This window comes from Pan troglodytes, chromosome 19 (assembly GCF_028858775.2).
Source record: "Pan troglodytes isolate AG18354 chromosome 19, NHGRI_mPanTro3-v2.0_pri, whole genome shotgun sequence".
In the NCBI taxonomy this organism is placed as follows: domain Eukaryota; kingdom Metazoa; phylum Chordata; class Mammalia; order Primates; family Hominidae; genus Pan; species Pan troglodytes.
Window position 1 is genome coordinate 22203414 of NC_072417.2, and position 16944 is coordinate 22220357.

At 45.5% G+C, this 16944-nt stretch overlaps 1 protein-coding gene across 17 annotated transcripts in view; it reads right to left on the minus strand.

The window, feature by feature from the left end:
- KANSL1 (KAT8 regulatory NSL complex subunit 1) overlaps positions 1-11245 on the minus strand; it is a 195250-nt gene extending 184005 nt beyond the window's left edge. For 8 of the 17 annotated variants that reach the window (XR_010152817.1, XM_063798414.1, XM_054671340.2 and 5 more), the window contains exons 1-2: positions 10864-11245; positions 9194-9327 (exon numbers count right to left, since the gene is read on the minus strand). The gene's annotated coding sequence lies outside the window, so the exon portion shown is untranslated. Of the gene's footprint in view, positions 1-9193; positions 9328-10083 lie in introns of all 17 variants that reach the window. The other 9 variants (XM_054671350.2, XM_063798411.1, XM_016946832.4 and 6 more) reach the window with 4 other exon arrangements.
- Positions 11246-16944: the final 5699 nt, after the last annotated feature.

Genomic DNA, 16944 nt, shown 5'->3' on the forward strand with positions numbered 1-16944 from the left:
CATGGTGACACCCTGTCTCTACTAAAAATACAAAAATTAGCTGGACGTGGTGGCAGGCACCTGTAATCCCAGCTATTTGGGAGGCTGAGGCAGGAGAATCACTTCAACCTGGGAGGCAGAGGTTGCAGTGAGCCGAGATCGCGCCACTGCGCTCCAGCCTGGGCAACAAAGAGCGAAATTCCGTCTCAAAAAAAAAAAGAAACAAAAACAGCAAGCAGTGAGGATAAAAGACAAGAGCAAGTCCTCATTCTCAAAGAACCTAGAGACTAGCTGGGTTCAAAGTGGAGCAAACCAGCAATCAGTACAATAGAAGTGCTAGGTCTGCATATGCACACTCACATGCACACACACTAACAGTTTCAGAGATTGTCCCCTTACCACCTTTGACAGCACAGTCAACTGCAAATCTGATAGGTAAAAAATAGTATGTCATTTAATCTGCATTCCTTTGATTATTTATCAGAATAAAAATGTTTCTCATATGCTTCTTGGTCATTTGTATTTCTTTATGAACTCTGATCATAAAGTGATAATACCTGGGTCCAGAGGAAGCACTCAGTGTCAGCTACTGTTATTACTATTATCACTACTGTTATTTTGTTTTAAGGCTAATCAAGTGAAGCAGTGGGAATGGAGAAGGAACAAAGAAATCTGTAACTGGCTGTGATCAATTAATAGTAAACACCAATATACTTGGACCAGCCACTACTGTTATTAAAGACTAGGGGGAGTAAGTTTCCAGAACAGGGTAGAGTCCATCTTAAGCAGAGGTAACTGCTTGTGTGAAGACCCAGAGGCAAAGAACAACAGGGTTCACAGAAGGAACTGGGCACAAGCTATCTGTACTACTGCGTACAGGATGCTCAGGAAGAAGTGGAGAGATGATCTGGCAAAACATTTCAACTCTACCTTCAAAGCTAGTTGAGCCATGGTGGAAGAGGGATATGATCATACGCTTGAACATGCATTTTACAAGGATCATGTTGGCAGCGACTTGGAAGAGAGAAAGCAGTCAAGGAGAATGATTACAAGACAACAGAAGGTCATGCAGCCAAAAGGGCGATGAAGGTCTGGACTCAAAAAGGAGAAATAGGATGACTAGGAAAATATTATGAGCTAGGATCTCAAGAATGTGGTGACTAGAATGGCACAAGAAGGAACCCAGAGGCCTCTCAAATCCCTGATTTGAGTGACTGGCTGGGTGACACTACCGCTCACTAAGATACGAAGATAGGAAGAGGTTGGACTGGGGAAGTGGATAAGATCATTTTAAAATGCCCATATGATGGCCAGATGCAGTGGCTCACGCCTGTAATCCCAGCACTTTGGGAGGCTGAGGCAGGTGGATCACCTGAGGTCAGGAGTTCGAGCCCAGCCTGGCCAACATGGTGAAACCCCATCTCTACTAAAAATACAAAAACTGGCCGGACGTGGTGGTGCACACCTGTAATCCCAGCTACCCGGAGGCTGAGGCAAGAGAGTCGCTGGAACCTGGGAGGCAGAGGCTGCCGTGAGCCGAGACCGTGCCACTGCACTCCAGCCTGGGGGATAGAGCGAGACTCCATCTCAATAGTAATAATAATAATAATAAAATAAAATAAAATGCCCATAGGACATCCAAGTAGAGATGTCCAGGAAACAACTGTGTATATGGGATTGGAGATCAGAAAACTAGTCAGAGCTGGAAAAACACACATTTGCAAATCATCGGCATATAGACGACAAGTGAGGCACAAGTTTATCTAAGGCATTCCTCATAAACTGCACAGGGTGAGAGGAAGAAGGGTCAAGGGAAGGCAAATACTAATGTTTTTAGGAGCAAAAGAGGAAAAAAGTCTGCAAAGAAAACCAAGAGTATGGGCCAGACTTGGTGACTCACACACTTTGGGAGGCCGAGGCAGGTGGATCACCTGAGATCAGGAGTTCGAGACCAGCCTGGCCAACATGGTGAAACCCATCTCTACTAAAACTACAAAAATTAGCCAGATGTGGTGGCGGGCACCTGTAATCCCAGCTACTGGGGAAACTGAGGCAGGAGAATTGCTTGAACCCAGGAGACGGAGGTTGCAGTGAGCCGAGATCACGCCACTGCACTCCAGCCTGGGCAAAAGAGCAAGACTCCGTCTCAAAAAAAAAAAAAAAAAAAGTTTCAAAGATAAAACAAAAATCTTGTTAAAGATAAATACATGAGAAGCTAAATAAATAATCTACTTCGTTAAGTCATGCTATCAATTTGCACCAAAATTTTCATTTCCTATGTGTAGGTGTCGAGGGTCTAGTACCCATGATAAATGATATACACCTGTTCTGGGCTGAATTGTGTTCCCCAAAAGAGATATGTAGTACTCCAGGGGCCTGGGCACAGTGGCGCATTCCTGTAATCCTAGCACTTTGGGAGGCCAAGGCCACAGGATCGCTTGAGCTCAGGAGTTCAATATCAGCCTGGGCCACATGGCAAGACCCCATCTCTACTAAAAATATTTAAAAATAGCCAGATGTGGTAGTGTGCACCTGTAGTCCCAGCTACTCAGGAAGCTGAGGTGGGAGGATTGCTTGAGCCCAGGGGTTAGGGGGCTGGAGGTTGCAATGATCCAAGTGCCACTGCACTCCAGCCTGAATGACAAAGGGAGACCCTGTCTCAAAAAAAAAAAAAAAGAGAGATGTAGTACTCCTAACATTCAGTACCTCAGAATGTGATCTTAGAGACGGGATCTTCAGACCAGGTGCAGTGGCTCACGCCTGCAATCTCAGCACTTTAAGAGGCCGAGGTGGGTGGACCACTTGAGGTCAGGAGTTCGAGACCAGCCTGGCCAATGTGGTGAAACCCCATCTCTACCAAAAATGTAAAAATTAGCTAGGCACGGTGGCGAGCACCTGTAACTCCAGCTACTTGGAAGGCTAAGGCAGAAGAATCACTTGAACCTAGGAGGAGGAGGTTGCAGTGAGCTGAGATCACCCCACTGTACTCCAGCCTGGGCAACAAAGAGAGACTCTGAAAAAAAAAAAAGAGATAGGATCTTCAAAGAGGTCATAAAGTTAAAATGAGGTCATCAGAGAGGACTCTAATCCCAATATGACTTGTCCTTATAAAAAAGAGGAAATTGTGGACACAAAGAAATACACACAGGGAGGCTGGGCGCAGTGGCTCACACCTGTAATCCCAGCACTTTGGGAGGCTGAGGTGGGCAGATCACTTAAGGTCAGGAGTTTGAGACCAGCCTGGGCAACAAGGTGCAGCCCTGTCTCTACAAAAAATACAAAATTTAGGCTGGGTGCTGTGGCTCATGCCTGTAATCCCAGCACTTTGGTAGGCCGAGGGAGGCAGATCACCTGACGTCAGGAGTTCAAGACCGCCCTGGGCAACATGGTGAAACCCTGTTTCTACAAAAAATACAAAAAATTACCTGGGCATGGTGACACGTGCCTGTAATCCCAGCTACTTAGGAGGCTAAGGAAGGAGAATCACCTGAACCTGAGAGGCAGAGGTTGCAGTGAACCGATATTATGCCACTGCACTCCAGCCTGGGCAACAGAGCAAGACTCTGTCTAAAAAAACAAAAGAAATACACACAGGGAGAACTCTACATAAGGACTGGAGTTATGCTGCCACCAGAAGCTAGAAGAGAGGCTTGAAACAGATCCTGTCCCAGTTGCTTCAGAGAAAGCATGCCTCTGCCCTTAGATTTCTAGCCTCCAGAACAGTGAGACAATAAATTTCTGTTATTTAAGCCACTCAGCATATGTCACTCTGTGGCAGCAGCCTTAGCAAACAGATGTCATAAGAAAATTCACAGCTCAGGTTTACTAAGTACCTACCAGGTGCTGTTCTAAACACTCTGCGTGAATAAACTCATTTAATCCTTATAAAGTCCACTCTAGGATCTAGGTACTATCATTATACCCTTTTTACAGTGTGGACGCCGAGGTTCTAAGAGGTTAATGAGCTTACCCAGTATCACATAGCCAGAGCCCTCTCTCTCACCACTAGTGTATGAGGAGCTATTATTAACAGTAATTACAATAAGAGCTGGCATGGTGGCTCACGCCTGTAATCCCAGCACTTTGCGAGGCCAAGGCGGGTGGATCACTTGAGGCCAGGAGTTTGAGACCAGCCTGGCAAACATAGTGAAACCCCGTCTCTACTAAAAATAGAAAAATAAGCCGGACATGCTGGCAGGCGCCTGTAATCCCAGCTACTTGAGAGGCTGAGGCAGGAGAATTGCTTGAACTCAGGAGACGCAGGTTGCAGTGAGCCGAGATCGTGCCACTGAACTCCAGCCTGGGCGACACAGCAAGACTCCAACTCAAAAAAAAAAAAAAATTAGTAATTACAATAAGAACAGTAGTAGTCCACTGAGCCAAACACTGCCCTATGTCCTTTACAGATATAATACAAAAGTCCTCTGAAGTAAGTGTTATTATTTCCAGTATGAAGGAGGAACCTGAATCTCAGAGAGATTAAGAAAATCGCCCAAAGTCACACGGTTAAGAGTGCTGAGATTAGGCCGGGCACGGTGGCTCATGCCTGTAATCCCAGCACTTTGGGAGGCCGAGGCGGGTGGATCACCTGAGGTCAGGAGTTTAAGACCAGCCTGGCCAAGCTGGTGAAACCCCATCTCTACTAAAAATAAAAAAAAAATTAGCTGGCCATGGTGACAGATGTCTGTAATCCCAGCTACTCGGGAGGCTGAGGCAGGAGAATCACTTGAACCCAGGAAGTGGAGGTTGCAGTGAGCCAAGATCACCTGGACAACAAAGCGAGACTCTTGTCTCATAAAAAAAAAAAAAAAGAAGAAGAAGAAGAATGCTGAGATTATATCTAATTGCTAACTTAAGGGGATATACAATGAAAACCTGTTTTTACTAAAACTTTAAGAACAAGTTAATTTTTTTTTTCTTTAATGAGACAAGAGACAAGGTCTGGCTCTATCACCCAGGCTGGACTGCAGGGGCGCAATCACAGTTCACTGCAACCTCCACCTCCCAGGCTCGAGCCATCCTCCCACCTCAGCCTCTCAGGTAGCTGCAACTACAGGTGCACACCACCATGCCTGGCTAATTTTCTTTTGTATTTTTAGTAGAGATGGGGTTTTGCCATGTTGCCCAGGCTGTTCTCAAACTCGTGTGCTCCAGCGATCTGCCTGTTCAGCCTCCTAAAGTGCTAGGATTACAGGCGTGAGCCATCGCGTCTGGCCAAGTTAAATTTTTTAATGCCTGACTTTGCAGTTCAATACTAGAAATATACATCTATAAATTCAAAATTCTTGAAGATTCCAAGAGAACACATGTCCTAGATTATGGGCCCTTTTGCATGTGTATCCCCTCAACCACTGTTCAAGAACTATTCTCTCGGCTGGGCACGGTGGCCCACGCCTGTAATCCCAGCACTTTGGGAGGCCGAGTTGGGCGGATCATGAGGTCAGGAGATCGAGACCATCCTGGCTAACACGGTGAAACTCCGTCTCTACTAAAAATACAAAAAATTAGCGGGCGCCTGTGGTCCCAGCTACTCGGGAGGCTGAGGCAGGAGAATGACATGAACCCAGGAGGCACAGTTTGCAGTGAGCCGAGATTGCGCCACTGCACTCCAGCCTGGGTGACAGAGTGAGACTCCGTCTCAAAAAAACAAAAACAAAAACAAAAAAACTATTCTCTCAGTTAGAACCCTTGCCATTTCTCTGACTTCCAGACACAGAAAGAGAAGAAAAGGAAGGATTGAGATGCTGTTCTTTAAAATTTTTTTTTTTTTTTTTTGAGACGGAGTCTCCCTCTGTCGCCCAGACTGGAGTGCAGTGGCACGATCTCGGCTCACTGTAAACTCCGCCTCCTGGGTTCACGCCATTCTCCTGCCTCAGCCTCCCGAGTAGCTGCGACTACAGGCGCCTGCCACCACGCCCAGCTATTTTTTTGTATTTTTAGTAGAGACGGGGTTTCACCGCGTTAGCCAGGATGGTCTCGATCTCCTGACCTCATGATCCGCCCTCCTCGGCCTCCCAAAGTGCTGGGATTACAGGCGTGAGCCACTGTGCCCAGCTAAAATTTTCAATTTTCTATTTAATTTTTAAAATCTGATACAAACATCAGAAAGTGTAAAAAGATATAATGCAATGAGAAGTCTCCTTCCTACTCTGTCCTCTATCTGAACAATTCCTAGACCTAACAGGTAACCAGTGCCACCATTTTCTTATTTATTCTTCTAAAGGTTTGTGTTGTTGCTGTTGTTCGAGACAGAGTCTCGCTTGGTCAGCCAGGCTGGAGGACAGTGGCGTGATCTCAGCTCACTGCAAGCTCCGTCTCCCGGGCTCAAGCAATTCTCCTGCCTCAGCCTCCCGAGTAGCTGGGATTACAGGTGTGTGCCACCACGCCCCAGCTAGTTTTTATATTTTCAGTAGAGACGGGGTTTCACCATATTGGCCAGGCTGGTCTCAGACTCCTGACCTCAGGTAATCCACCCACAATGGCCTCCCAAAGTGCTGGGATTACACGTGTGAGCCACCATGCCCAGCCCTAAAGATCTTTTTTTTTTTTTTTTTGCATACATACACCAATGCAAATTATCTTTTTCTCCTGTTTTTTTTTTTCCAAAAAACACAAAGGGTATCAAATCATACATACTGTTCTGCATCTTGCTTTCATCACTTAACTGTCTGCCTTGCAGATCTTTCTATATCATATTAAATTATGTTTTAATTCTCTCGTTTTGCTTGTCAAGAACAGTTTTTACTTCATTTCACCATAGTTCAGTCTAGCACACAAGGCATCCAGCAGCCCTAAGAACTACCTGAGACAACTGATGATGGCTCCATGCTACACACTAAAGACCCTGTATCTTTTCTCTCCTCCTCATCTTCATTTCACTCTTTTCTCCAACTCACTCAATTCTCCTTCCTTTCCCTATTCCTCTCCCATCTCACCCACTCCTTAGCCCTAACCCTGACAACTAGACCCTAGTAACATCACTGACATTGCTTAGTCGTGGCTAGAAATATTCAGGCTTTAAAAAGGTACAGACCCCTAACACAGAGAAAAAGGGATAAATAATAATTTCCATGAGAACTTCTAATTAACGAGAGTGCCTTAAATTGAGGAGTTTTGGTTTGGAGTTATTCTTCCTTGTTACTTGCCTCCTCTGGCATTTTCATTTGTGAAGACTGAGTGAGTGTGACGCTATTTTCTATACGCATGGAAACAAGCACATACTCAGTCTAACATTTACGCAATGCCTGACAGAACGACAGAGTTCATTCTACAATAAGATAATTGGAAACAAAATATAAGATCTATATAAAATAAACATTTAGGCTCCAAAATATGCACTTTAATTAACCTATCATTTCTTTTTACTTAAATTAAGTAGCTCCAATCTGAAACTACATCTTAGAAATGTTTTAAGGATATTCACCAATGAAAAAGAGAATAAAGTTCCCTCTCCCCACTTTTATTTTCCAGCCCACAAACTCAATGCTATCCTCCCCGCAAAAAGGACCTTTTTTTCTGACCAGACGAACACTGTAATTTTTAAGGTTTCTAAGTAATAAAAATAGGAAGAAAACATTACCCCCAAAAATTGGTTTACACTTAGAAGATGTTTCCCACTGAGCAAAGGATTGGTAAGGAACATAATATTAAGGCAACCACCTAACTGCATTCTTAAGTAGTAACAGGTGGTAACTCACGATATGGAGCTGATTTCCTTTCTCTATTCCTGCCATGCCAGAGACCTCTAGTAGAACTTCTGAGGTTACTGTATTACAACCCAGGTTCAGAGAGATTTAGAGGTAAAACCTTAAACACTGGAAATATCTTTAAAAGTAGGGCTTTGTGTACCAAATACATTCGTTAAAACCTAGGAAACTATAAAATGAAATCCAATGTGTTGATCTCAATCCCCTTGCCTGCTTCCTAAAGAGGACAGAGGCCACCAACACTGGTGCTCAACACTTGCTAAGTCGAAACACTCTTACACAGGTCCTCTGATTCTTAACGGGTTCAGAACTTCTGGTTGCATTCCCCATGCAACCCCTCCAACTCTACAGGGAGAATGCTGGAAAAACTGTGTCACTTTGGCTTCCTGTATATTAATATAAGCACTCTTATCCAGCAATAGCAGCTGAAACATAAATGAAGATGAGAACTCAGCCTACATGACCTAAGATTTCCCACAAGTCCAGATATTTAGGTTACACACACTGCACTATTGTCTGATTTCTCCTCTGCATCAATCTGGAAGTCCACAGAGCAGATTAGCACCCAACAATCTTAACTAAGCTAGTATCCAACTCTGAAGAAAGGCGAAGCTGGTGGAGGGTTTCCAAGACTCCTTATCCTTCTCTGTCCTTCCTCCCATCCCCTCCTTATGTCTTTTCTGTTTGTTTTTATTTAATTTTATTTTTTTAATGTATTTTTAGTCACAAGAAAATCAAAGAAGCCACCTACTTAAGTCTTAAGCTCTGCCCTTTGCTTAGTCCTAATGGAGAGTTCTTTGGCCATCTATGTACAAGAGATTAGAGGAGCCAAAGAGACTGGAGAACCACATCAATGGGAGCTTTTTCATCTAAAGGTCATCTGTCCACACTGTCCAAATGAGGTTTACCCTGTGAAATAAAACTTGGTGTAAGTGCTACCTGCTGAGAAAAATAGTATGAAATGTCACACAAAGGACTGGGGTGCAGCAGGAGGACTCTGAAAGAGTCATACGTGTAAACCAGCAGGTCTTAGAATGCCCTAATATACTATATGAAGTTTCAGAGTAAACAAATGGTTAATGACACATCTTTTGTAACACATGAATCAGCTACTGATGTGCAAGAGTGGGACACACCCTAGTACCTATGACTCTAAAGTACCTGTTTGAAAAGTGGACCTAGATGTTTGAATTGCCAACCCATCCTAAGACCGGAACATAATTTTACAACTATGTAAGTTGCCATAATTTAAAGTTAAAAAGATCACTGCCTTTCATTATAATGGAAGTTAATTTGAGAACTTCATTAAAACATTCACACCGATAATCAAAGAACAGTAGAGATACAAAGTAAGATATAGCCAATCAATCCTAGGAAGCAAACACAAGAGGCAAGAGAAATGGCAGGTAAAGGAAGTGAAGAATAGCAAATTCAAAAACTATAATATTCCCAATTCTAAAGAAAAATGAATAAAATGAGGCTGGTAATGAAAAAATAACACATCTTACCTTAAGAGGCATCCAAGTAGCATTCATAGTGTCAGGATATAAAGACAATACTCAGAAATGAGCAAGAAGTCTTAGTAATTCCCTCGGTTACCAAGTATAAGCAGGTAGGAAAATCTTTTGTTTCGAGAAGGTATCTGAAAGAGAGGATTTTCATTTAGACTAAAAAATAATCAAGACGATGCAAATAGTTTAAGCTACCTGGGCAGGGATTTTGAAGTACTATTTGCCTCATCGCACTAAAAAAGTATAGAAAATACAGTCCCCTTTAGAAAAGGGCAAATGTGTGTCTCCATATATATGTGTGTAGAAACATACTTTACATAAAAAGAGAAATAAATATGTAACACGTATTTTAGATAATGTAAAATTGCTTATCAAACAATTAGCCAAAATCCCAGAGAGAATAAAGTAATTTTCCAGGGTACTTCATAAACACTAAACGTGATTTGTTAACTAACCGTCTAAAAAAAGACCCTTGCCACATTTAATTGTATTTAGTAAAGTAAAACCTCTCTAATCATCCCGACTGTCCCAAGATTATGCTTAAGTTTCAGAGTCAATTCCACATGAAAAGTAAAACCTATTCTTGACTGAAGTACTAGAAACAAATAAAAGACCCTTCTTCCCCAGAGATCGTTAAAAGCAGACCGAGCAACTTAATTTTGAGGGTGGGAGGAAGGTAAATTTGCCTGGAGGCAGGAGGATGGACTAAATGACCTCTGGTAGGATCCTCGTTCAAGTCCTGGGCCTGTATACAATTCCAGCTTAACCAGTTACTGCTTCGCTTAAAATGGAGGCTTGCCCGCGTAGGGACAAAAATAACAGCACCCACTTCTTAAAAATAAATGTCGAAAAGTACCCCTTTTTAAATAAAAATAAAAAATAAACACCTCTGGAGTGGATGTGTTCTTGCTATGCGTTTGTCACTGAGGCTTCGAAGACTTGGCATCACTTTCCTTACCGCTCACCGGATTTTGGGGGAGGAGCGGGGGGCGACAGTTTGACTCTTGACCCAAGTCTCAGGCGGACTTCAGAGCCCCACAGGGGCCCCCAACTCCAGAGCCAGAGGGAGCGGAGAGGCGAGAGCCCGAGATCGCACCTCCCCCCACCGCGGACCCCAGTCCCAAACCTACCCCTCACCTCCCCGCAGTGGGGCGCCTCCTTCTGCCCCATTCCCATTGTTAGGGAGGGCAGAGCGCGGGGTGGGCTCAGGGCAGGGGCGCCCGCGGCCGTTGCCCGGCTCGCTTCAGGAGGGGCGCCCCGCGGGATGCGGCTTCCCTTCCTCTCCGCGTCGGTCCGTCCCACCTCGGCTCGGCCTGGCGCCCCGAGCTCCGCTCCGCGCCCCCGGCCGCGGCCCCGGCCCGCCCCCCGGGCAGCCAGGCCCTCAGGCCACTCGGCCGGCAGCCCGCGTCCCAGGCCTACGAGTGGGCGCTGGGCGGGGGTCCCCGTGCCCCACACACGCGTCCCCTCTCCCCCAGCCCGGCCGCTTCCAGGGCCCTCGGCGGCGCCCGCTCCCCGGGCCCCGCGGCCCCCCGCCTCCCAGCCGGGCCGCTCCCTCGAGCTCGTCGGGTCGGGGACACCTCCTCTACCTCACCATCACCCTGGCCCACTCGTGCCCCCACCCCCAGGGGCACCAGTGCCAAAGGCAGCTCCCCCAGCCCCGGACCTACCTGCACGGTTCAACCAAGCCTAGAAGTGGGGGCGGGGAATCTTCCGCCCTCCTCTGGCGCTCATTGGCCCTTCAGGGGCACATCGTGAGCGACATTGGCTGAGCAATGGTGTCCGTCAGAGCGATGGGGCGGGACAGAAGGGGGAGAGGGATGCTGGTGCCTTGGCGTCTCTGTCTCTGTGTATCTCGTTGTCTCTGTCTCTGTCTCGGCCCTTGGAAACGAGAGGCTTTTGGCTGAGAGGACTAGAAGGGGGCCTGAGGTGGGAGGAATAGGAATAGGAATCCTGACAGAGCGTCACGCCAGTTGGCCACTCTGAACCCCCTACCTAAGTCCCCTTTAGGTTCTCTTCTCCATCACCCCCAACCCCTGCCCGTCACCCCTCGAGGTTCCTTCATCCAGGAAGCGACGTGATGAAAACTCCAGGCCGGAAGGCCATAGGGAGAGATGTTATATATGTATATAAAATATACACATAAAAATGTTTATATATAAACTCAACCAGATATCAGTTCACTAGGGCCTGGAAAGGAAAGGGCACACATCTCACAGACAGGGAAGGACTTGAGATAGAGCCGGTAGAAGAAGGAATCAAAAATCACTCTAAGAGCTGGCAACAGTGGTTACCTCCTGGGAGAGGAACTGAGTGCCTAGGGAACCAGTGGGCGGAAGACTTCCATATCTCGGCATATCATTTGTATCCGTTGATTTTTGCACCATTCATCAAGATTCCAATTTAAAGAAAAGGATTTAAATGTTTAAATAAGGTCGCAAAACCAGGGGACAGACAAGATAATTGGGCAGGAAAATTGGCGCAACATGCAGATTTGGGGAGGAATCTTAGCTTTTAATATGTTCAGTTCCCGGTAACAGGGTTTTGTAAAACCCAGTGAAGGTGTCCCACAGGCAACTGAAGTTATGGAACTTGAGAGAGGGTAGACAATCAGGACTAGAGAAGATGCAGGGTCCTCTGCCTAAAGATAGTGATCTATGACATGCTAAAGGATAAACTCCCAAAGAAGGGTAATAAGACACCCACAGTAAAAGGTAGGAGGACGAAAAAGAAGGTCAGTGAGGTAAAAGAAACAATATTAAAGAGGCATGAAAATTAAGGGAGGAAGGGTCTGTGGAAAATAGAATAATAAAACTATGAGAGAGGCCGGGCACGGTGGCTCACACCTGTAATCCCAGCACTTTGGGAGGCCAAGGCGGGTGGATCACCTGAGGTCAGGAGTTCGAGAGCAGCCTGCGCAGCATGGTGAAACCCGATCTCTAATAGAAATGCAAAAAAAAATTAGCCAAGCGTGGTGGCGCGCATCTGTAATCCCAGCTACTGGAAAGGCTGAGGTGGGAGAATTGCTTGAACCGGCAGGCGGAGGCTGCAGTGAGCCAAGATCGCGCCACTGCACTCCAGCCTGGGCGACAGAGTGAGACCCTGTTTCAAAAAAAAAAAACAACTGTGAGAGCCTCATAGGTCTTACCTCTTTACCTCTTTAGGCTCTGGTAACCATGGGACAACAAGAATGAAAGCCAAGGCCGGGCACGGTGGCTCACGCCTGTAATCCCAGCATTTTGGGAGGCCAAGGTGGGCGGATCACAAGGTCAGGAGATCAAGACCATCCTGGCCAACATGGTGAAACCACGGGCATGGTGGCGCATGCCTGTAATCCCAGCTACTCGGGAGGCTGAGGCAGAAGAATTGCTTGAACCAGGGAGTCAGAGGTTCCAGTGAGCCGATATCACGCCACTGCACTCCAGCCTGGCCGACAGAGTGAGACTCCGACTCAAAAAAACAAAAAAACAAAAAAAACCCACCTTTATCGATTAAGAATCTTTTTTCTGAGTTTATTAATTCTATTTAAATCAACCCCAGAAAACACCTTCAACACAGCCTCTCATTTCATATCTGCAAAATGGGGCAAAAAAAAAAATAGTTCCTACCCTTTAGAGTTCTTGTGAAGATTAAATTAGTGAATACATATGATGGATTTATTTTTCTTTTTTCTTTTTTTTTGAGACACAGTCTCGCTCTGTCTCCCAGGCTGGAGTGCAGTGGCACTATCTCAGCTCACTGCAAGCTCCGCCTTCCGGGTTCACGCCATTCTCCTGCCTCAGCCTCCTGAGTAGCTGGGACTACAGGCGTCCGCCAGCATGCCCGGCTAATTTTTTGTTATTTTTAGTAGATACGGGGTTTCACCGTGTTAGCCAGGATGGTCTCAATCTCCTGACCTCGTGATCCGCCCGACTTGGCCTCCCAAGTGCTGGGATTACAGGCGTGAGCCATGGCGCCCGGCCTGTATGATGGATTTTTTAAGAGCCTGACTGGCGGGGTGAGGTGACTCATGACTGTAATCGCAGCACTTTGAGAGGCTGAGGCAGGTGAATCACTTGAAGCCAGGAGTTCGAGACCAGCCTGGGCAACATGGCGAGACCTCGTCTCTACAAAAACACACACACAAAAATTAGCTGGGCATGATGGTGCATGCCTGTAGTCCCAGCTACTCAGGAGACTGAGGTGAGGGTCACTTGAGCCTGGGAGGCAGAGGTTGCAGTCAGCCGAGATCTCACCACTGCATTTCAGCCTGGGTGACAGTGTAAGAACCTGTCAAAACAACAACAACAAAAAAAACAAAACAACAACAAAAAAAAAAACGCACGAAAAAAACCACATAAGCTCCTTGAGGGCAGAAACTGTCCCCTAGTCTTCTATATTTTATTTCACACAATGTACAGAAGACTAAATGAATAATTGTTAGCTGGTTTTTTTTTTTAAAAGGGGATAAGATCAGTTACAATGTCTTTTTCCTCAGTCAATCACATAAGTATCTAAAATGACATTCCAAAGTAAGGACAGGAGTTTAAATCCTGAACTATGGTATCTAAAGTAAACTTGAACTTTCCTTATTTTTAAAAAATTTTGGCCGAGCGCGGTGGCTCACGCCTGTAATCCCAGCACTTTGGGAGGCTGAGGCAGGCAGATCACAAGGTCAAGAGATCTAGACCATCCTTGCCAACATGGTGAAACCCCATCTCCACTAAAAATACAAAAATTAGCTGGGCGTGGTGGCACGGACCTGTAGTCCTAGCTACTCGGGAGGCTGAGGCAGGAGAACTGCTTGAACCCGGGAGGAGGAGACTGCAGTGAGCCAAGATCACGCCACTGCACTCCAGACTGGCGACAGACTGTCTCAAAAAAAAAAAAAAAAGAAAAGAAAAAGAAAGAAAGAAAAAAGAAAAGAAAAAAATTCCATACATAGAATTCTGTGTGGCATTTTAGAGAAAGTCATGGTGACTAGAGACACCAGGTGAAATTTTTTTTTTTTTTTTTTTTTTTTTTTTTTTTTTTTGGTGACACAACCCCAGGAGATCCTGTGAACATGTGTCCCTTGACCAGGTGAATTGCACTAGTCCCAGGTTAGCTGGCACCAGGTTGGCCCTAGTTTGAGTGCCTTCCACATACCAGGTACTGTGCTGGAGAAGTAACATCAAAAAGGAAAATCAAATTTCATCTTCAATAAGCAATCACAATACACTGTGATGAGAGTTAGGGTGAAGGATGTTCAGGTTACCATGGGCTTATATTAGGAGGGCAAATTCTGTCTTCAAGTCTTTTTGCTTCAACAGTAGCGTTTAGATCTTGTGGGCTGGGCATGGTGGCTCTAGCCTGAAATCCCAGCACTTTGGGAGGGTGAAGTGGGCAGACTGCTTGAGCCCAGGAGTTGCAGATTAGCCTGGCAACATGGCGAAACCCTGTCTCTACAAAAAATACAAAAGTCAGCCAGGCATAGTGGTGCCTGCCTGTAGTTTCAGCTACTTGGGAGGCTGAGGTAGGAGGATCGCTTGACCCCAGGAGTTCAAGGCTGCAGTGAGCTACCATCGAGCCACTTCACTTCAGCCTGGGCCGCAGAATAAGACCCTGTCTGAAAAAAAAAAATCTTGTGATATAATAACAGCTTATGCACTCTTTGATAGCTCAGCTGGTAGAGCAGAGGGCTGTAGACTGCATAGATAATAATAACAGTTTGCGTTTTTGAGTCAAAGATGATACCCCAGAATCATTATCAAAAATAATGGTTGATCCGTTCACCTGTGCCTATGACTGTGAGCCACATTGTGACCAATCTGTGAGCAACATGGGTGGGAATGCAGTTTGGGGCCATGGAACTCACTTAACAGGAAGTTCCAATAGCAGTGGATTTACCATGTTGCGGCTGTAGGATCTTGGACAAATATTTAATGACCTCTGTCTCTCAGTTCTCTCAATAATAAAACATCCCTCCGAGAGTTGCTGTAAAGGTTAACATAGGGGGAGTCTTGCAAATAGTAGGTGCTAAGATCCTGTCTTGAAAAAAAATATATATATATGTATATATATATGAAGAGATGAGATCTTCAATTGTACAGACTGTCCCTGTACCCATTCATTTGCATTTCTTTTCCTTTACAATAATACATATCTATGATTTCCTTTCATTCCCACTGTCATCAATTTAGTTAGATTACTGGGCAGAGATCACCAGTGGGACTAGAGTAAGATGAAAATAAATGTACATTGACTCTAGGTATTCCTAAGTAATAGCACAGTTTACTGTGTTCTCCCTCATAAATCCTGGTAGCTGAATGTTGCCTGCTTTTAGCGGTTACGTTTCTGCTCATCTCACCCTCAATGTTCATTAAGAAAATAGTTACTGAATGGCCAGGCTCACTGGCTCACGCCTGTAATAGATTACAGGCGTGAGCCACCGTACCCAGCCTTGGTTATCATATTTCTAATTTATAATAGTTTTTCTTGTTTTCTTATTGTTCATTTTTTATAGCATCCTGTTCTTATATTATGGATATATATCTTCAGGTCTCGCTGAAGAAATAAAGAGGTGTATGTGTATATATGTGTGTGTGTATTATCTTTATTTTTATTTTTTGAGATGGAATCTTACTCTGTCGCCCAGGCTGTAGTGCAGTGGCGCTTTTGGGAGGCTGAGGTGGAAGGATCACTTAAGGCCAATATTTGGAGACCAGCCAGGGCAACATAACAAGACCCCCAACTCTACAAAAAAATTAAAAATTAGCTGGCCATGGTGGTGAGTGCCTGTAGTCTCAGCTACTTGGGAGGCTGAGGCAGGAGGATTGCTTGAGCCCAGGAGGTTGAGGGGGAGGTGAGCCATGATTGAGCCACTGCACTCCAGCCTAGGTGACAGAGTGAGACCCCATCTCTAAAAAAAAAAAAACAGAGAGAGAGAAATAAAATAGTTATTCAGCACCTACTGTATGTCAGGTCCAAGACCCTAAAGATGTAAAGATGAATAAGGTGGTGACCCTGCCTTCCAGTTTCCACAGAGGTGGGGAATATGGATAAAAGCAGACAAAGCCATTGCCATGGGATAAGGGCAGAGAATAGCATGTGCAAATTGTAGAAGGTGAGGGATAATATACCACTTTCCAGAAACTGATGGTTCAATGAGGCTAAAGCATGGAGTTCAAGAAAGGAAACCAGATGAGATTAACTGCAATGTGGTTCTCAAACTTAAATGTGCATAAAAACTGGCCTTGTTGGCTGGGTACAGTGACTCACACCGGTAATCCAAGCACTTTGGGAGGTCGAGGCGGGCGGATCGCTTGAGGTCAGGAGTTCGAAACTAGCCTGGCCAATGTGGTGAAACCCCATTTCTTTTTTTTTTCTTTTCTTTTTTTTTTTTTTTTTTGAGACAGAGTCTCGCTGTCGCCCAGGCTGGAGTGCAGTGGCGTGATCTCGGCTCACTGCAAGCTCCGCCTCCTGGGTTCACGCCATTCTCCTGCCTCAGCCTCCCGAGTAGCTGAGACTACAGGCACCCGCTACCATGCCCGGCTAATTTTTTTGTATTTTTAGTAGAGACGGGTTTCACCATGTTAGCCAGGATGGTCTCGATCTCCTGACCTCGTGATCCGTCCGCCTTGGCCTCCCAAAGTGCTGGGATTACAGGCGTGAGCCACCGCGCCCGGCCTGAAACCCCATTTCTACTAAAAATGCAAAAATTAGCTGGGTGGGGTGGTGCACACCTATAGTCCCAGCTGCTCAGGAGGTTGAGGCGGGAGAATCACTTCAAC